The sequence below is a fragment of the Odocoileus virginianus genome, chromosome 1 (assembly GCF_023699985.2).
Source record: "Odocoileus virginianus isolate 20LAN1187 ecotype Illinois chromosome 1, Ovbor_1.2, whole genome shotgun sequence".
Classification (NCBI taxonomy): domain Eukaryota; kingdom Metazoa; phylum Chordata; class Mammalia; order Artiodactyla; family Cervidae; genus Odocoileus; species Odocoileus virginianus.
Window position 1 is genome coordinate 35875633 of NC_069674.1, and position 21314 is coordinate 35896946.

Consider the following 21314-nt stretch of genomic DNA (forward strand, 5'->3'; position numbering starts at 1 on the left):
TTCCATTCTTTTACCCAGCAGACACCTGCCCCCCACGAATCAATTGTCATAACCAGTTCATTTGGCATTCTGTACTTTAGGAATTCATCTTTGTTCACTGCCACTCACATTATGATTCTTTTCTCTAGATTTCTATAATGCCCCCTGGTCTACAAGCTCTCTGCCTGCCCTGATCCTCCCCTCAGCTAATCTATCCCCCACCAATTTAAATTGTATTATCAATCTGTCCAAGGTCATTCCTCTAATCATTGCCTCAGCACAGCATAAGACGGTTCATGTTTGGCTCCTGTCTGCTACTTCAGATTCATCTTTTTCAGCAGCCCAGGCTTGAACTTTTAAGTCCTGTAATTACTACTCAGACTTTTCAATACTATTTGTTCCTTTGCTGCACGTCCTTTTTTGTCAGGATCTGGATTTGCCAACCCACCCCTTTTTGGTGCTGTAAAATCCCCTTTAAAAGCTTAAGGCAGTTTCAGTAAACTCATCCATTCTTTTCTCTCTATACCTTGATATACTACACTTCCAACCATAGTTACTTGTTTTCATTAGAGTGGGCATCCTTTGAATGGACTGTGTCAAGAGCTGAGTTGATACTCAGTTGGAGGGTGGGGAGGCTGGAGGAGAAGGGAGTTAGATATCAAGAGACAAGACTAACGGATATTAGTCTAACGCTCTTATTTCGAACCTGTGGATGGATTAAATAAAGCAAACGATTTAGTGGAACTACTTCCAATTTAGCTTCCCAAATTACACGATGGGGCTGCGGGTTGATCTCAATGCCACACCAGACATCAGAGCCGCAGTGTCGTAGGAGGCTCGGGAATCCTCAGCAAAGGATCCGACTATCCGCCGATGCCAGTTCTCTAGGGATCAGCAGGAGGATAGGAGGCCCAGGGCGGCCACCAGACCTTCCAGCCAGGGCAGGCGACTGACTCATCTCCCGGGATTCGGCCCGCGACGAGCCACGTCGCCGGCTCCACTCGGGAAACCCCGGTCACAGAAGAGTTGCCTCCACCCTAGGACGCCTCGGGAGAAGGGGCTGCCCTCTAGAAGCAAGATGGCGGCCTCCGCTCTCCCCCCTCCTTCCAAAAACCCCCTCCTGGTCCCCAGAAGAGAGACAAGGACGTCGTGGCGCCGAGATCCGGGAAACTCTGCTAGGCCCGCGGCCACTCCCGGGCCCCCGGGAGGTGACTTCACCTCGCTGGCGCAGAGAGCCGGGGGTGGAGCCGCCCTAAAGGCCGTGAAGCCCGCCTTCAACACTCAGACTGGACACGGGAGAGCCCGCGACCTCCGGCCATTGTTCTCCAGACCCGGTCCCCCACCCTCCTCTCCGCTCGCAGACAGGAAGTTGCTTCCCAGCCGGCCCCGCCCCACTCCCCAGCGCCCCGGAAGTGATCGGCGGCAGCTGCTGCAGAGCGGCCAGGAGGAGGGTGGATCTCCCGAGAGCCGAGCGCCCGGAGTCCTCCTCCACCTCCTCCTGCCGCCCAGGCTCCACCGCCGCCTGTCGGACTCCTCTTTTTGCCGCTCCCGGCGCGGAGCCTCCTAGACTACAAGAGCGGAGCACTATCCGGCTGGAGCCAGCTCAGCCGCGGCTTCCGGAGCCCACGGGGCGGCTGACCGGCTTGCGGTGCAGGTGAGCGGTGCCCACCAGGGCCGACCCGGGAGGGATTGGGGCCGTCCGGGCGGCGGCGGGGGTGTGTCTGGGCGGCGGCGATCCGAGGCCCAGGCGCAGGGCCCGGACGCCGAGATTGCACCTCCCGCGTTCTGCCCAGGAACCAGCTGCGGGACGAGCCCGAGCTGGAATCCGAGGCGCCGTGTTCGCTGCTGTGCGGGCTAGTGCACTTCCCGAGAGCGGGCGGTTGCGGCGGGGTCCCCCGAGCCCGGCACCCCGTTGAGTTGGCCTCGTCGGAAGGTCACCCTGTATCTCTTGCTCGCCGCGCCGAGGTCCCCGCCTGGGCGGTGCCCACGACCTGGGGGACCCGTCGCCGCAGTCCCCGCGCCTCACTCCGCCCCTCTCCCCTCCTTCCCTTTCTTTCACTCCTTGTCTGTTTGCGGGCAGTTGCTTTTTAAGCATCTCTGGTGGGGTTTTGTGCCAGTTAAAGGAATGGGTTTTACAGGTTGAAGTCATTAGATGGTCCGCACTGAACTAAATAACTGGTCCTGGGCTCTTGTACAGGTTTAGCCACTGGTCAAGAATCAAGCCTCTGAAACGAGGACGCGATAAGGGTGTTTTGAGCAAGGGGGTGTTTCCTCGGTGGTTCGTTCTAAAGGTTTTCCAAAAGTGAAAGATGTGATATGTGTGCTCCAGGCTGGGTATCTGTGTGTAAGTGGGCGGAGGTGACGGCGCAGAGAGGTGGCAGTGTTGTTTCAAGGTTTAGGGAGAATCAGGGAGTTGACTGGCCTTTTCTCGGGAGCCTGCATGTCCAGACTTGTGAGAGCTCATCCAAGTGTCGTTGACGTTGTTTGAGAACTCCGGGACCACGCCCTACCTGTCCAGCTCAAAAGCACCTAATTTACCAGTTGTGTCGGGAGCGGGGGGGCGGGGAGAGGATCGTTGTAAAATATGTGTCATGAGTTAATTCTTGCCCTGGAAATAAATTCCGATTTTAATCATGCTCCACATATTGAATAACACATTTCATTAGTAAATTCATTTCCACTGAAGGAAAGGTATTCCTCTCAGCTTATGTTTATTAGTATATTTCAATGTGTCTTATTAGCTTACGTTTTTGTCTATATTAATGCGATATTATAAAATGACTTGTGATTCTTAAAACACTATTTTTAGTTTTTTAATTTCTTAAGGGTCAGAGTCATGTCTTTCTCATCCCTGTGCTTACATGGCATGTGCCCAGAATATAGAAGTTATTCACACAGTTCTTCACCGAGTGAATGAATGTATAAGTGACCTCACAGTTGCCTTCTAGTAGTCATTTATTTTGTTGGGCTAAGGTTTTTTGTTTGTGTTTTTGTTTCAGTTTTTGGGCACATGCAAATTTTGCTTTGTCTTTCCGTTCTTCAGTATGGTCAAAGGACAAATCAAGAAGAATCGTTTGCCCATCCTTCCAAACTCTCCTCCTCTGAAAGATTAAAATTATATTTGGGATGTTGTGATTGGTCATTATAATAACTTGTATTCAGTGGGAAATGTTTACCACTTGAGCTTTTTTGCCCAGGATTATCAGGATTTCCTGGTGATAGTAAATTGTGTTTGGAGTTTGTAACCATACCCTATCTAATCAAACTGAGAAAATCAGGAGTTACCACTGTTGGGATAGTGTGGTACATCGCAAAATTGCTTATAAGGCTCATTTTTTCCCCATGGGTACATGAAGTCTGACATAATAAGTCCTCTTGTTACGACCTTGACATGACTTACCAATAGCCACTTTCACACGATTTTTCAGCGATCCAGATGCTGTTCACCCGTGTGTCTGCTGAGTGTGCAGTCATCTGTGTCGATTATTTTGAAGTAATTCTTCATACAACACTTTCTTTGCAGGGCTTTCAGGGACAAGGGGCTAATTGTAGGAAAGAATATTGTCTACCATTTGAGCAGGGAGATAATTTTTGCCTGTGGATCGTTGGGTTATTTTCACTGTAGTGAGGCTGAGATAAAAAAGCGCTGATGCCTTCTTTTCTCTCCAAAGGTCTGGTCCTGCACTGGTTTTCCAAGCTTTGCTTCTGCAGAACAGAAATAAATGTAGCAGTATCACTTCTTGTATCTGTGTACCACTGTAATATGCACATGTACATGGATTGCAAAGACAGTTACTTTTAAAATATTGGATTAAGAGGCTGTGAGTATTCATGGGGAAAAGATTGTGACTTTGAAGAAGTAGGGAAATGGTTCATGGTTTTCATTGTTTTATGAAATTTTTCATTTTAGACACTGAGACCGAAGCCTGCAGTTTCTTATCTCAGTGACGTAACCACTATACAGAGGTCAGATTTCCCTTATTTTAACAACCCTCTTGGTAATAGCATTGATTGCCTGCCAAGCACTGTGATAAGAACTTGTATTATTTTTAATCTCCACACTACAGGAGGTAACTTTTCCATAGTTTACCAAGGCTAAGTGAAGTTAATTGCTGGAAGCTGGGCACTAGTGAGTAACGTTGTCAGGATTTTGAAGTAATAATTGCTTAGAGCATGGGCTATTGCAATTAATCCTTAAAAGACTGAGAAAAAAATTCAATTTTTGATTTAGCTGAGCTTTAAGATAGCAAAGATATTGATCTCCTCAGTATTTTTGGCCATCAAATGGGGCCTGGGGTAACCACTGACCCTGGCCAGGTGGCTTCAGACAGCAGCCAGTCTTCTGTTTATGACCTTTCATATGTTATCCTCTTCTGCGCGTGCCGTGAGGAAAAAATGGTGGGGCACTGTTCGTGTAAGTGTCCTGGGAGAGTAGGCCATCAGGAACTCAGCTTTGGTGTTTGATGATTACTTTTTACCTTTCAAGTAGCTGAATAGTCCCTATTTAAGAAGGCTGTTGGAGGAGGCTTGTTTGTAGTGACCTTTCCTGAAATCTTGTTTTTTAGCTCTTTCTTGGACCGAAGGAGATACAGGAAATTATCCTCCAGCCCCCATTAGTAACAGTTTTTTTTTTTTTTTTTTTAGCTCTAAAACATCTTTCTTACTACTTTATTGCACTCATAGGGATTTGGTTACAATATAGGAAAAGCAAAATTAAAGCTCTTGAGTTCTTAAAGATGTTTGAATAAATTATAGAAAAGAATTTGCATCTTTGACTTAGTACATCTGCAGGTGAAAACTTAATTTCTCAACATCAGAGGGTATACTCTCTGACCCAAAAAGCAGGCTTCCACAAAATACATTAGTATTCTTAAATATGCCACAGCTAGAGTCCTGTATCAGATTCAGTAGACAGACATACTGCTTGACACACATAATCTCTTTGAAGCCTGGGATCCAGTTTCATTGCAGAATTCACTTATTGAAACTAAATACCAGCGTTTGTCAATGTCATCTTGGAGAATAAAACACAGCAAGGTTATGAAGTGACTTCTACCCCCAAATACATTGTGAAGGTGGCGCAAAGATCCCCAGTTTCTAAATAGATCATGATTGTATTTTTTTAAACCTCAGGATCTCTGCTTTCTTGCGCAGTTGAGAAGCTAGCATAGTAATCCATTGAAAATGAGGCTGCCCCGCTACTGAGTGATTGCAGATGCTTTAGTTCTGCTGCCCTGTCTGGATCTATTCTGGATTGTTGTAGCAGCCTTTCAGCCTCTGATTGGGGTCTCCCTGCCCAGTCTTTTCTCCACACTTTGGGGGTTAGAGCATTCTTGATACTCCCATGCTTAAAACCCTTTCACACCTCCTTCTTGATAATTAATAAAATCCAAATTCCCTTTATCCTTAATTTCATATATAAGTTTAGCTTATACCTCTCCAAAAATTGTATCTTGTTTCTATTTTTTTTTCTCTCAACCCCATCTCTCAAAACAACAACACACAAAAAAACAGCTTTCAAGACTGGGCTAGTTGCTCCCCTTGTGATCTGCCATAAAATCTACCTTATACTACTATGGACAGTGCCTTCATTAGCCTATTATAAATTTTGTTGACCACAGTCTATAGTAACCTCGTAACTACAGGTACCCATGCATTCTTAAAAGCCTACACAGGACTTTGTCAGAAGTTCCCAAACTTCCTCAGTTCTTAATGACATCCTTATTCCTGGTGGCTCAGATGGTAAAGAATCTACCTGCAATGCAGGAGACCAGGGCTTGATCCCAGGGTTGGGGAGATCGCCCGGAGAAGGGAATGGCAACCCACTCCAGTATCCTTACCTGGAGAATTCCATGGACAGAGGAGCCTGGGGAGCTACAGTCCATTGGGTCGCAGAGATTTGGACAGGACTGAGCGACTAACATACTACACTACAAGTGATATCCAGTATCTTTCAATTACAGATGATATTATAATGCTAACCTATGTTTCTTTGTATTGTTGAAAGCATATCTTCAGGGTAAATGTATATGTAAGATTTGTTAGATTTGCCAAATTTCTCTCCTGTAGGATTGTAGTGTTTTGAATTCCCACCTGTGGTATGCGAGTACCGCAGCTTCTGCTAATCTGAAGGATGAGAAGTGGTGTCTCAGTGTAGTTTTAATTTGTATTTCTCATATTAGAAGTGAACTGTAATTTTTCCATATGTTTAAGGGCCATTTTTTTGTATATTTAAAATTGTTTGTGTTATTTGCTCACTTTCTAAATAAATTTTGGTCTTTTCTCCTCAGAGTTTAAAACTCCTTTATATTTAAGAATATTAATATATTAATATATACTTTGCCATATATTGCAGATACTTTGCCCAGTTATCTTTTGGCATTGCTAGTGGTACATGTGTTTTTTTTTTCTTTTGACTTGCAATAATTTGTTTCTGTGTAATAAAATATATTAAATTTATTGCATCTAGATTTTTAGTCATAGAGAGCCTTTTTGCTACCCACAGGTTAGAGAGAAATTTAGCCATGCTTTCTTCAGTACTAATATAATTTTATTTATAATACAGAGAGCATTCAGTTCTGTGATCCATTTGGAGTTTATTTCTGTTTGATGTAAGGAATGGATCTAATTTTATCTTTTCCACATGACTTTCCAGTTGTTCTAATGCCACTTTTAAGAAAAAACTTTGCCCCCTTTATCATGTACTAGATTTTCATATGCAATTGGGTGTGTTTCATTCTTTTGTATGTCTGACTATTCATGTACCAGTAAGTACTACACTGTTTTAATCATAAAGGCTTTGTATATGATTCAATATCTGGTAGGGCTAGTTCCCCACTATTGCTCCTTCTTCAGTGTTCCTTACTAGTCTTGCATGTCTTATTTTTTTATTTGAACTCTAGTATCAGTTTGTCCAAGTCCATTGAAAAGCTCACTATTTTATTGAGATCACATTAAACTTACTATATAACTTAGAACACCTTAATCTTAAATAAGCGAAATCTTTTCATTTTCTTAAATCCACTTTTTTGTCTCTGCAGAATCATTTATACTTACTTTGTATAAGTTTTGAACATTTCTGGTTCATTCCTAGGTATTTTGTATTTTGTCTTTTGTTGTTACTATTATAAACAGAATTTTCTTATCCATTGTATTTTATCATTGCTTCTCTTTGGCCCAGCTATACAGTTACTTGTTGTTCAATAACTCAGTCGTGTCTGACTCTTTGCGATATATAGTTATATCACCTGTAAATAAAGATTTTATCCTTTTCTTTTCCAGTGTTTATATGTCTGTCTGTCATATCTAATTGCATTGATTACTATCTCCAGAACAATGTTAAATAGTGGTGTTAAGTGTCTTTGACAGAGATGCTGATTGTTTTATTGTATTATCTCTTCTGTGCATGTACAAAGATAAAGATTACACTAGATATTAATTTAACTATGGAAATTGCTTGCCACGACTGCAGTCCTTCACTATTTCTGTGATACTTAATAGATAAAAGAGGCAGGAAGCTTGTCTTACCTAGTGGGCAACAGCAAAGTGTAATGATAATCAAGGTGAGGTACTGATCCTTAGCTTCCCAGTTCATACCTAAGTTCATTCATACCCAGTTCATCCCTAAGTTCTGTCCCTGCCTCTCCATATAATTCTTCCGAACCTCATTGTAATCTTCACTCAGCAAGTCATGGGTGCCACAGGTTAAAAGCAGCCATAGGTCTATGAAAATCTAAGCGTTTCCTTCTAGGCTTTCATGGTCTTTAAGTGGTTTCTGTGCCTAGCAGATTAGGCTCACCTTGTATTGATGTGATTATGGCTTAAGTCCTTAGTCAATAAGGCAAGTCAGACTTGTAATTAGATGAGTTTATCCATGGGGTGGCCCATGGTACACAGATGTGGGGTAATTGTAGGCAAGTTTGTAGGGCTTGGGTCCATTTGGCCTCCAGAATTCATTTATAAATGATCTAGGCCTCTGGCTGGAGGTGTATGTTGGTGTGGAATCAGATGCTGATGTCCTGGGCACATTCCATTCGCATGGCAGTTATGGACACACACCAGTGCTCAGTCTCCCATGTTCTGGAGAATGTTTTCATTTCACTGCCATCTGCTTCACCCAGAAAGCTCAAGTAGCATATTTTCTGTAGATTCTTATAATTTCAAGATTATCTAGGTCCATTTTGTGAACTTGCAGTCCACATCTCATTTTCTGTCTCAGTCATTCTATTTCCTTTCCCAGGAGTGCAGGGTGATGGGATATTTATTAATTTCTTGTCCCTTGTGCCAAGAACTCCTCCCTAGAAGTCCCTTCAAATCCCAGTGTGTGACCTATAAGTCCATCTTCGTTGTCCCAGAAATGCTGGCAGGTCTCTAGGTTGAGGAGCTCTCACCCCACAGGTGAGTGCTCTTGGTCTGTGGCCAGTTGTCTGTCTCCAGTTTTTGCTGGGATCTGTCTTGCCTTTTTCTCTGTGGGTCTTGCTGCCTCCTTAGTCCACAGTCCAGCCTTGGGCAGGTGGTGGCTGGGGGCTCTCCTGCCTTGAAGAGCCTCAGGTCTCATCCTCTGCTACATGCTGCTACCTTGATATCTGGGCTTGCAGTTGGCTGATCTTTTCTGTTCCCTGTTTTTTGCCTTATTTCCCCTGCCCCCATCTTTTTAGTTTGAGGACATTTCGTCTTCATCTTTCTGCCTAAAACAGTTTGCTGTGACAGAAAATCCCCGTCCTCTGAGATCTTAACTTTCTGGGACACCAGCCTTAGTCTCTTAGTGCTTGGACTATCGGTAACTTTATAACTACCCTGTCAGTCTTTGAGACCTCAGTATTTGAGATGTCTACGTTACAACTAAAATAATTCTCTATGTCTATTACTTCATGTATTCTTATTTGCTGAGCTTTCTTGATCCCTCAGAATAAAATAAAACTTGGTTATTTGCTCTATCTTTTCTTTTCTTTTTTTGCTCTATCTTTTCTTGTCCTTTGCTTTGGCCCAAATCATTAAACCCACCCTTGATTTTGTTTTGTTAAAGTTTGTGTGTATATATTTGGTTTTGTTTTGTTAAAGTTTGTGTATATATATTTGGTTACAACTGTTTGAACTTTTTGCACATTCGTTAGTCATTGATTTTTTTTATCCTGTCAACTGTCTTTTTATGTCGTTTGCTTATTGGGGTGGGGATGGGGAGGTTGGTTTTTTTTAATGATGAATTTGTCAATTTATAATTCACATAAATTTACTTTTTAAACGTTTAATTCAGTGCTTTTTGTTTGAACTTCCAGGTAAACGGTCCTTTTGATTCATAATAGGATTCCTGTCTTAAATTACTGTGTCTGAATTTAAGCCATTAAAACTCTAAATTGTTAAAAAGTACACTGTTAACAGATTGTGGTGTAGTAAGTAGAAAGACAAAATACCCAAATTAGAGTGGTGAAAGGGAATTATTCATATTGAACACTGACAGTGCTTTGAAGAATTGTTCGTACATTGTTGACTACAAAATTGAGGAACTCCAGTTTTAGACAGGAGTAATCAGATATGATGCTAGATTTAATTCTGTGTTTCTGTTCTAGGAAGGTACAAAGTGTAAGTGACTAAATTCTTTTAAATTGACACCTAGCACTTTTGTGTATATGATTTCATTTGATCTTTGTATCAGCCAAAGAGATGATAGTATACCTCATCTCTGTGCCTCTTTCTAAAAATGCACAGAGAACTACATCAGTGAGTCCTATTACATTTGCATTTTAAAATGAGAGTGCTCCATGAAAAGATGTTCAGTGTCACCCGTTAGGGACATGCAAATCAAAACCACAGTGAGATATCACCTCACACCTGTTAGAATGACTTTTATCAAAAAGGCAATAAACCACAGCGTTGGCAAGGATGCGGAAAAAAGGGCATCCTTAGATATTGTTGGTTGTTGTTTAGTCAGTAAATCAAGTCTGACTCTTTGCGACCCGTGGACTGCAGCACTCCAGGCTTCCCTGTTCTTCACCATCTCCTGGAGTTTGCTCAAATTCATGTGCATCGAGTCAGTGATGCCATACAACCATCTCATCACCTGTCGTCCCCTTCTCCTCCTTCCTTCAATCTTTACCAGTGTCAGGATCTTTTCCAATGAGTTGACCCTTTGCATGGGGTGTCCAAAGTATTGGAGCTTCAGCATCAGTCCTTCCAATGAGTATTCAAGGTTGATTTCCTTTAGGATCGACTGGTTTGATCTCCTTGCTGTCCAAGGGACCCTCAAGAGTCTTTTCCAGCACCACAGCTCGAAAGCATCAATTCTTTGGCTCTCAGCCTTCTTTATGGTCCAAGTCTCACATCTAAACATGACTACTGGAAAAACCATATCTTTGACTATATGGACCTTTGTTAACAAAGGTTTGTTGGCAACAGGTTTCTGTTTTTTAATACACTGTCTAGGTTTGTCAAAGCTTTTCTTCTAAGGAACAAGTGTCTTTGGTGCAGCCACTATCGAAAATAGTGTGGAGACTCCTCAAAAAGTCTAGAATAGAGCTACCATATAATCTAGGTGTTCCACTTCTGGGTCTTTATCCAAAGAATGTGAAAACATGAATTCAAAAACATGTATGCACTGCTAGGTTCACATAGCCTTATTTATGATTGTCAAGATTTAGAAACAACTTTCGTGCCCGTCAGCAGATGAATGGGTAAAGAAGATGTGGTGTACACAGACACACACATACCACAGGATACTACTCAGCCATGAAAAAGATGAAAGCTTGCCATTTGTGACAACATGTACCTTGAGGGTATTATGCTAAGTGAAATAGGTCAGAGAAAGATAAATACCTTTTGATTTTACTCATTTAGAATAGAAAAAGAAAACAAAAAGTGGAAAAATCAAGCTAAAGCAAATACAGAGAACAGAGTACTAGTTATCAGAAGGGAAGGGGCAGGGGTGAGGGCAAAACAAGAGAAAGGGGATCAGCTGTATGGTGACAGATGAAAAGTAAATTCTTGGTGAGCACTTTGTAGGATATGGGAGTAGAAACATATGTTGTACAGATGAAATTTATATAATGTCGTAAGCCAGTATCACCTCAATAAAAACAATGTTTAAAGAGAGAATATAAAATGAGTATTCTTTTCCCCCAACTTTGTGCTTTGAAAGATTTTTTTTAATTAAAGTATAGTTGATTTACAATGTTGTATTAATTTCTGCTGTACAGAAAAATACTTCAGATGTATATATGGACACACACATTCTTTTTTTTATTATGGTTTATCCCAGGACAATGACTGTAGCTCCCTGTGCTATACAATAGGTCTTTGCTGCCTTGAAAAGTTTACAGAAAAGTTAATAAGAGTACTCTGTTGAAAGCCAGTAGTTACTAATCACTTTATATTCACCAATTATTGTTTTGCTACATTTGCTTTACCTTTCTAAGTGTAGATGCTTTTATTTTTCTGAGTTATTTGAAAGAAGGTTGGAGACATGAAATTTCACCTCTACGTACTTGAGTTTACATCTTCTGAGGGTGAAGATTCTCCTGTATTACCATACTACTACTGGAATATCTAAGAAAATTGGCAGAAATTTCATTACATCACCTAATATCTAGTCCAAGTTCAGATTTTGTTAATTGCCTCCTATCGTCCTTAACAGCTGTTTTTTTCCTCCTGATCCAGGACCAGTCAAGGTTCATAATTTCTGCTTGCTTGTTTTGACTTCTGTAGCCTCTTCTCACTTTTTCTAAGTAACTTTTTGAGATGTAATTTATATACCATAAATTCACTCATTTTAGATTTATAGTGATTTTTAGTAACTTTACTGAGTTGTGTAAATCATTACCATAATCCAGTTTTAAAACATATTCATCACTTCAGTGTAAAATCTCTTATACTCCTTTGCAGTTAATTCCCATTCTATGAATATACTACATTTTGCTTATCCTTTTACTGGTTGATGGACATTTGGATTGTTTCCCCTTTTTGGTTATATGAATAATCCTGCTATCAACATTCATGTAGAAGTCTTTAGTGGACATGTGTTTTCATTTCTCATTGGTAATGTAAAGTGAAATCTCTAGGTTGTGTGATAGGTTGATGTTTAATACATTATTTTGCATTCCCACTGGTGGCTCAGACGGTAAAGCGTCTGCCTGCAATGCGGGAGGCCTGTGTTCGATCCCTGGGTCAGGAAGATCCACTGGAGAAGGAAATGGCAACCCACTCCAGTACTCTTGCCTGGAAAATTCCATGGATGGAGGAGGCTGATGGGCTACAGTCCATGGGGTCACAAAGAGCCGGACACGACTGATCGACTTCACTTCACTTTTGCATTCCCACCAGCAATATTTGAGGATTCTTGTGTCTCTGCATCTTTATGAACAATTATTAATCATATTTAAAAAAATTTCATTGCCGTTCTGTTGGGTATAAATAAGTATCTTGAGAATTTAATTTGCGTTTCTCTAATGACTGATAGCGTATCTTTGCATGTGCTTATTGTTAGTCTTCCACCTGTTTTCTTTAGTGAAGTGTCTACTGAAATCTTTTGCCCAGTTTTTAAAAATTGAATTATTTTCCTTACTGTGTCTTAAGAGTTCTTTGAGTTCTGGATACAGGTCCTTAAGATCTGTAATTTTTAAAGATTTTCTCCTAGAGTGTAATGAAGTTAGCCACAAGCCTTGCTTAATTTTTCTAATTTGCCATGGGGCTTTTTGGAGAGTTGGAATAAGAGCTAAGTCTTCTGTTTGTAATTCTTCCACATGTCTAGTACTGAAGTACTAGATTAATTAAAGACTAACTAATCAAAGACAGTGTAGACCCCTTTATGTTCTTTCTGCCATTAAGCAGTGAGAAACTCTTCCTTTCTAAGCTGTAAGAAACGAATAGAGACCCTGTAGACCGTTAGCATTCTTTGAGTTGTAAGAGTCAGAAATCCAGTTTAGGCTACCTTAAGCACAACAGAAATGTGCTGGCTTTCTCTCCTTCCCCAGCTCTGCTGCTGCTTTTTTTGTCCTGGCAGACTGTGTGGTAGCCACATTCATCTCCAGATTCATCAAAGAGCCTGTCTCTCTCTCTCCTTTAAGGAGTAGAGTACTCTGGCCAGCCTGTGTCTCTCGTCCTGCCTTGTCGTCCTGCCCCCGTATATGGTCCCATTGTAACTGCGGTAGGAGAGAGTAGTTCCCACTAGAAGAGGGCGAGCTGGCAGACAAACCATGTTTATGCCTCTTTAGGGGCAGCGGGTCATTTTCTGCTCACTTTTATGAAATTAAACCAAAAGTAATGAATAGGATATTAATATCTGAAGTTTAAGGGGGAAATCACATTTGTTAGCTGATTAAAGTAGCATTTACTAGTAGCACTTTTTCTTACCTAACCAAATACAGGTGATATTTGGCTTAAGCTAAAACATTCCAGGTATCTCTGCCATGGAAGTGAGGGGAGGACCTACATTAACAATGATAACAACTTGATAACTGTGGCTGATTTTTCTGTACTTCTCTTGCGTGTTTTTTGTGTAGTTTTCTTTAGCTCTCTGAGTGGGGGTTATAGCCAACTCTCTTGGAGTTCCTGCATTCCTACAGATTGCTGAAACGCATTTTTATAATTAGTTTCCTTCCTCTCTTCTTTCATTTACTTGGATTCTCAAGCTCTGTCTGTGTCCATATGTTACATGATTCATCTTCAAAGCGGTTTGTTTTTCCCCTAAAGTAAGGCTTATTCCCAGTTCCTTTTCATGACATTGAGTGTATGGTGATGGTGACGATGCTATTGATGCAGTTGTGATTTTCCTGCTCAAAAAAGAAAATATTTTCCATCACTCGGAGCATTTACAATCTAAACTCTTGAGTAGTCATATAACTGATACGTAAGTACTATCATGAAGTCAAACAAATAATTTTGGATACTGTGGCTCTTGTGTTGCATCTATACTTTTCCAGTATTCTTTAGGATTTATTTTTAGTGTGAAAATAAATGCAGAAACAAGAGCTTCTGATTTTGGACTGTGTATAAAATATATCATCTTTTACAGAGTTTTAACAGGTCTTCAAAGGGCAGCTAATACATTCTTCCACTGTTTACAAAAATCTCCTCAAAAACTCCTCGGCCACTAGCCCTTGCTTAAACACTTGTAGTGGTATTGTGGAAATTATGTGTTATTTCTGGATGTCTTAATTTTAAAATCCATCCTTGTTTTAAACTGTTGTCTGTTATCTTTTTTTTTGTTGTTGTTGTTGTCTGTTATCTTGTGGCTTCTCTTTATTCCTGTTTTCTCTAGAGAAGCACTTAGCACACAAATATGTTTTTGAGCCCTTGTTAAACAGTGCATCTGTTGACAGAATCAAGAATAGTCATTCTCACATGTACCTTTCTTCAAATAATTGAATATGGCAGCCATACAACTCCCTTGCCAGCTTCCCAAGCGTCTGCCTATTCAGACACATCCTTCATGTAGTTAGTTCCCTAACCATCTTGGTCATAAGCTTCTAAAAATAATACAGCAACAGTCACTTATTTGGAGGTCAGACTTTACAACTTGAAATATGAAATGTGCTTAGGGAGAAGGAAATGACTAGAATTTGGAGCTTTCCTTCCATGGCCAGACCCCGACCCAAACATTTCAGATTCATTATTTCCATTAAATCATCCAGACACAACCCTATGAGGTAGAAGATGTTCCCCATTGAGAATTAGAAAGTAAAGTTTCAAAACAAACGGGGGGAGGGGGGGAAGATACCTTTGAACATCCAAAGTAGGAAGGTAAGATCCTAACACTAAAGGCTATTATGTGTCCAGTGCTCAAGAGAATAGTAATAAGTCTTTCAGAACCTACTTACTGTTGTTTTACATCTAGCTGCAATAAGGCTGGTAATTTGCTTCCAGGCAGTTTTTCGGGATGGAGGGGTGCTCTGAAGGCTCATAGGCAGTTAGTGATCAGTGAGGGACAGCTGTGAAAGGAAGGGATGAGGCAGAAAGACTATAGCATGACAGTGGAATTGAGAGTTTCATCTTCTAGAGCTATTGAATCTAGGGAAAGCTGCCCTAAATTCATAGTCGCCTCTGAGAACAGGGTGATAGTTGACCATTATGATTCTGGGTTATCAAGAAAAAAATTGTAAACTGCTCAGTTAAGGTGAAGAATCTGTGAGACATGAAATTCTGAACTCAATTTTTGTCAAATACAACTCAGAAATTAAAATATCATCCTATCCAAATACTGCTTCTGATGGCTAAGTTGCCTATTTTGATTATTGGCTTGTTGAAAAATTCTCATGATTATTATTTTTTGATGTGTGTATGTGTATGTGTGTGCATGCTTATTCATATCCGACTCTTTGCAACCCTGTGGACTGGCTCCTTTCTCCATGGGATTTTCCAGGCAAGAATACTGGAGTGGGTTGCCATTTTCCTATTCCAGGGGATCTTGCCAACCCAGGGCCTGAGCCCATGTCTCTTGCATCTCCTGCATTGGCAGATAGGTTCTTTACCACTGCACCAGATGTGTGTATATTGAGGGTTAAGTATACCTGGTAAACAGGCGGTGCCACTCTTTGATGATTTGGGGAGCTAAACTTTACCTTTTATAGCTTTGATTGAATTCCCAGGGTTTTCCCATCTTGGACGTGTTAAAGTTTATCACAACTTGACTGGTCCATGTCCCTTGCTGTCAATTACGAAGTATTTAGAGAATGCTGTTATTAAACTAAGTGAAACATAATTTAAATTTTTAGGTAAAAATATATGTGAATACTTTTAAGATTATCTAGTTAACAGTTGCTTGCTTTTTTCTTAAATCAGGAAGTAAAGGGAGAAGATTATATTACTCCAGAAATACTTTAGTTTCAGCCTTCATCTCATTTTCCTCCAAATCCCAGCTGTTGATTTGGTTGTTCTTTCAATGTAAGTAGTGAAATAACTACTGTTCGTTATTCTTATGAGTTTAAACTGTATCTAATTTTATTACATCTTTAAAGCTTTCATACAAATATTGACAATTTGTTCTTCAATCAAAAGAGACTAGTTAAAATGTACAGTCCAGAATACTTACAGGGTCTTTTTTTGGTTGTTTAAAACTCAGGAGTAATTCTTTTCAGAGCATTACTGCTGTAGAGAACTGTAAGATAGTAAGCTTATCTGTGTTCTTAGTGAAATTTTAGTAACTTCTTAAGAACAGTGTTGTCATGCAGTGTAGAATGCATATCATCATCTGACAGATTTATGCAAAATGTAGGAAACTGTTTCTGCTTATGGATTGCCTTTTGCTGTTTCTTTACTGATAAATCAAGAAGTATGATATGACCAGGTTTCCTTAACTCTTAAATCTTAAAAACATGAAGTGCTCTTTTGATTATAATTGTTAACACCATTTGGGTCAAAATTTGTTTTCAACTTAATGTCAGTATAAAGTATTATCAGTTACAATAAAGCTCTTGGGCCAAGGATTAACGGCAGCAAATTTCCTTTTTGTAGGTTATTTTTGTTATATTAGTCAATAAACCTCTGTTTGAAATCTGTGTCACAGTGTCACAATCGGGCAGATGGGTTCAAAAAGAAACAATCCCTTTTAAGGCAGTCATATGAAAGTAATTTTGAGATGAAAGTTGTTACTAATGTGTGTTTTCTTCATTCCAAAACTGGGACATGATGACAAAAATGGTCTCATAAATGAAGTGAAAATGGGAAGAAAGACAGTAACTGAGAGGTTTTTTTTCTTTAGCAATTATAGTGTTTTGTTTTGTTTTTCTTTTAGTATTTGAAGCTGATAAACATACATTTATTCTTGGTACAGTGTAAAGTTTTGAATAGAAGTACAGAACATTTTGGGAGAGACAGTAGGCACGGTGAATATTGAACAGAAGTTATGTTTAATGTTTATTGAGTGAATAAGCACTGTTGTGTGCCAGGCGCTGTGCTAGACACACATGAGGGAAGGTACTTAACCCCCACTTAGGCAACAGGGAGCACTCCCTAGAAGTGACCACAGGAGGATGAATAGGAGTTTGATAAAGGAGATGAATCACGTTGAGTTGGACTTCAAGTGTTCAGAACTAGGGAATAGAATTCATGCCATGCCCTTTAGAGGGAGTGTGGCGTATGCCTGAGGGGTGAGGTAGGGAAGCAGAAAGGGCGCAGGGGAGAGGACTGGGAGAGTTGCGGGCAGATATTAAAGCCCCTCATCCCAGGCCTCTTGGAGCCACTGGAAAAGTTCAGGAAGCATCACGATCAAGTTTGCCTCTGAGTGTTCTCTGCAGCAGTGCTTCTGAAATAATCTCTGATAAAGGTCTGTTTTTTAAGTTTTCTGTACATAGCAGACTGATACTTTTGTAAAATATAGAAAAAAATACTAGAAAAATGAAAATTTAAGAAGACAGGAAACAAGCCCATTTTAAAAATTAAGTTGGACAAACATAAAATTACTGTCAAGTTCCTCTTTGAGTTTCTAAATGTATACTCTAAAATTGGTTCTTTCCTATTCTTGAACTAGTTATGCTTTGAGTACCTCTCCTGCAGAGGAGTAATCTCCTTTTGATCATGTACCCCATCAGTACAGAATTCTGGAAACTCTCATGTGTATATTTACTTTCAAATCATGTCCATGGGCTACTGTGCAATTATACGATATGTGCCATAAACTGTAAATACAAATTGAAAAATAACAAGAGATTGTATTAGCTATTTTAAATGAAAATGTTTTATTCTTAGTAGTTAAAAAAAATACTTTGCACTAAAATATTGTTTAGTGAGAGCAGTGTAATTGAATGCTTCATTACAGCTTTTGAAAGACTTGGTTCATTCATAAAATAATCAGTGTATTAAATCATCATATTGTGTACTTTGTATATAATTCTACTGTCAATTATATTTCAATAAAGCTGGAAAAATTAAGTAAGAAATAAATTGTCTCGGCTCTCTTCCAGATGATGCCAGACCATAATATATACAAGAACCCCTGCACAGGTGGGGTCTTCTTTATAGTGGATGTTATTAACACTGCGTGACTCGAAGGCCTGGTTTTAGAGTTGAGTTTGTTTTGTATTTGTTGTAATGACTGTCATAGTTTAAATAAATGCTTTATAAAGTATATAGATCAAAATGGGAGAACTGTGTTGTTGGTTGTGTTTCCTTAGTAATGGGCCTCAGTTTTCAGTTTGATCCAGCGGTTAATGGCAAATTTTTAATGAAGTTTGTCTTGTTTATTTTCTTTTCCCCTGATGTCAGTCAGTTCTTACAAACTCATCAGAATGTCTTCCATTTGCGTGTGTGTGTGTGTATTTTTAATCAGTGTTTTCAAAATGCAGTGAAATTATAGATTTAAACAGGTTAGGAATTTTCAAATTGGTATTCAGGTGAGATGTAAAGTGGGCATATTACATTTATAAGGGTACAAGCTTGTCAACTCTTTATTGAGTTGAGTTCTCTGTATCCATTCACTAATACCACAACTGTCTTTATAGCTTTCTAATAAGTCTTCTTAGTCAGTATAGTAAGAGTCAGCAAATATTTTCTTAAGGGGCCAAATGTTAAATGTTGTAGGCTTTACAGGCCAAATGGTCTGTTATAGTACACACCTCAGCCACTGTAAATAGAAGGCAGCCATAGATAATGAATACATAAATAATTTGGAATTACTATGTCCCAGTAAAAGTTTATGTACAAAGAAGCATTTTGCTGTGAACCTGAACTGCTCTTAAAAAATGAAACCTATTAAAAAGATGAGGGCAGAAAAAAAAACAGCGTCACTTTTTTGTTCTTCCTGCCAGAGATACATAACCTGAATCTGATCATCATACAATTCACTTAAGGGACATTCTATGAAATAATTGGTCAGTAATCTTTAAAATTCCCAACTTCATGAAAGTCAAAGAAAATATTAGGAATTCTTCTAAACTGAAGATGACCAAAGAGATCTGACTACTAAGTGCAGTGCACGATTCTAATCCAGTGCAGAATCTTGGATAAGGTCTGAGGATTCTCTGGTAGAAATGTGTTCATGCTGATTTCCCAGTGATGGTGGCTGCATTATGGTTTGTAGATGCTTGTCCTCTTTTGTTGGAAATAAATGCAGAGGTGTTCAAGTGAGATAGAGTGAGCAACTTACTATCAAATAGCACAGGGAAAAAATCTTTTTGGGTTATACTTGCAACTTTTCTATAAATTTGAGATTATTTTAACATCTTAAATGTATATATCATTAAAAGTAAAATAGATTTGTTGGCAGGACAGTCTAGTTTGACAACCTCCTACATACTTTGATGCTGTTTTGGGTATTCTTGATGTTACTGTTTCCATACAAATTTTAAAATCAGTTTATCAGTTTCCACCAAAAAAAACCCTGCCAGGATTTTTATTGAGATTGAGTTGAGCCTGTAGATGAATTTGGGGAGGGTTGATAGTTTTGCAGTAATGTGAGTTTCAGTCCATAAACATGACTTAAAGCAGTATTTAGATGGTCTTTACATTTTCTTAGCAGTGTTTTATAGTTTTCCATGTAAAGTTTTTTGTGGTTGCCATCCTCTAAAATACCACCAGAGATTTTTGCCTCTTGGTATTCATACATACTGTTTTGCAAGTGATTCTCTTTCACATTGAATAAGGGAGTAAGATTGACCGAATGACATTGTATGACTTCCAAGGCTAGATCATAAAAGACATTTCAGCTCAGCCTTGCTGTCTTGGATCAGTTACCTGAAGTTATGAGGACATTCAAGCAGCCCAGTGAAGAGGCCCAGATGGTGAGCAACTCTGAGGTCTCCCGCCAACAGTCATGTGAGTGAGCCATCTTGGAAGCAGCGTGTCCAGTTCTGTTTAAGCCTTCGGATGACTGCAGTCTGCCAGCATCCTGACTGCAACCTCATGAGAGTCCCTGGACTACTAGCACCACCTAGCTAAGCATCTCAAACTCTAAGATAGTAAGTGTTTGTTATTCTAAGCCACTAAGTTTTAGATTAATTTATGATGGAGCAGTAGATAACTAGTAGTGTATTTGTTTTTTAATTTTTAAATTCTGTGTAATTATTTTTTGTTTCCACCTTTTTGTAGTAAAATACAGTAGCATAACATTTACCATCTTAACTATTTTTAAGTGTACAGTTTCATGGTATTAATACAGTCATATTGTTCTACAACCATCACCACCATTCATCCCCATAACTCTTCATTGTAAAACTGAAATTCTGTATTCATTAAACAGTAACTCTCCAGTCTTCCCTCCCTGTAGCCCATGGTAGCCACCATTCTACCTTTTGCCTATGATTTTGACTATGCTAAGTACCGTAGCTAAATGGCGTCATACACTATTTTTCTTTTTTGTGATTGTCTCATTTCACTTAGCCCAGTGTCCCAGGACTCATCCATGTTGTAGCAGACTGCAGAATTTCCTTGCTTTTCATGTTGAGTATTATTCCATTGTATGTTTATACCACATTTTGCTTATCTCTTTATCCATTGAACTTGAGTTCCTTACATTAGCTATTATGACGAATGCTCCATGAATGAGTGTACAGATATCTCTTTGAGACCCTACTTTCTTTCTTCTCTTTTTTTTATGGAGGTTTCGATTCTTTGGGGTATATATACTCCAGAAGTAGAATTGCTGTATCATATGGTAATTGTTTTTAACTTTTTGAGGAACCACCATATGGTTTTCCACAGTAGCTGTACCATTTTGTGTTCCCAGTAAGAGTGCAGAAGGGTTCCAGTCTTTCCACATCTTCACCAGCACTTGTTATTTTCTGTTTTGTGTTTGTTCTGTTTGGTTTGTAGTAGCAGCCATCCTAATAGCCATTAAGGTAGTTATTCTTGAGCCCAAGTGAGTGATGATTTCATTCATTGAAATGAGGAACATAGGAGAAAGAACAGGCTATTTTAATCATTTTCAGTTTGAGTTCTCTGTGAATATCCATGTCGTTATAAGCAGTAGCAGTTGGAAGCATCAGATGGACTCTGTTCAGTTCTCCGTTAATTAATATTGAAGATGCATAATCCCTTGTACAGTCTTGTCTTGTTTTTTATTCATCTGTTTGATGCCTACCTTATAGAATCATTTTGACAAATATCATAAAATGTTAGAATATTGTAAGCATTCATCCACAAATTTTGGCATCTTTTCCTTTAAAAATAAGCAGGAATAACTATTAGTTTATGTTGAAATATAACTGAGTATATTCCTATTAGCTTATAAGCAGGTTGTTTTGGGTACTAAATCTGCATAGCCTCTGCTCTTATGGGACTTAGCCATGAATTTTGGAAATACCTTCATAATGACCTGTAACCCAGCTATAAAGATGATTTTTGTAAATATACTAGAGGTAGAATCCAACTAATTGTCTGTCTGATCAGAATTCCATCAGTGTGTGCAGCTGTCT

General features: G+C 39.4%; 1 protein-coding gene across 1 annotated transcript in view; it reads left to right on the top strand.

The window, feature by feature from the left end:
• Positions 1-1440: 1440 nt before the first annotated feature.
• RALA (RAS like proto-oncogene A) overlaps positions 1441-21314 on the top strand; it is a 70377-nt gene continuing 50503 nt past the window's right edge. Inside the window, exon 1 of the mRNA XM_020885357.2 lies at positions 1441-1633. The gene's annotated coding sequence lies outside the window, so the exon portion shown is untranslated. The remainder of the gene's footprint in view (positions 1634-21314) is intronic.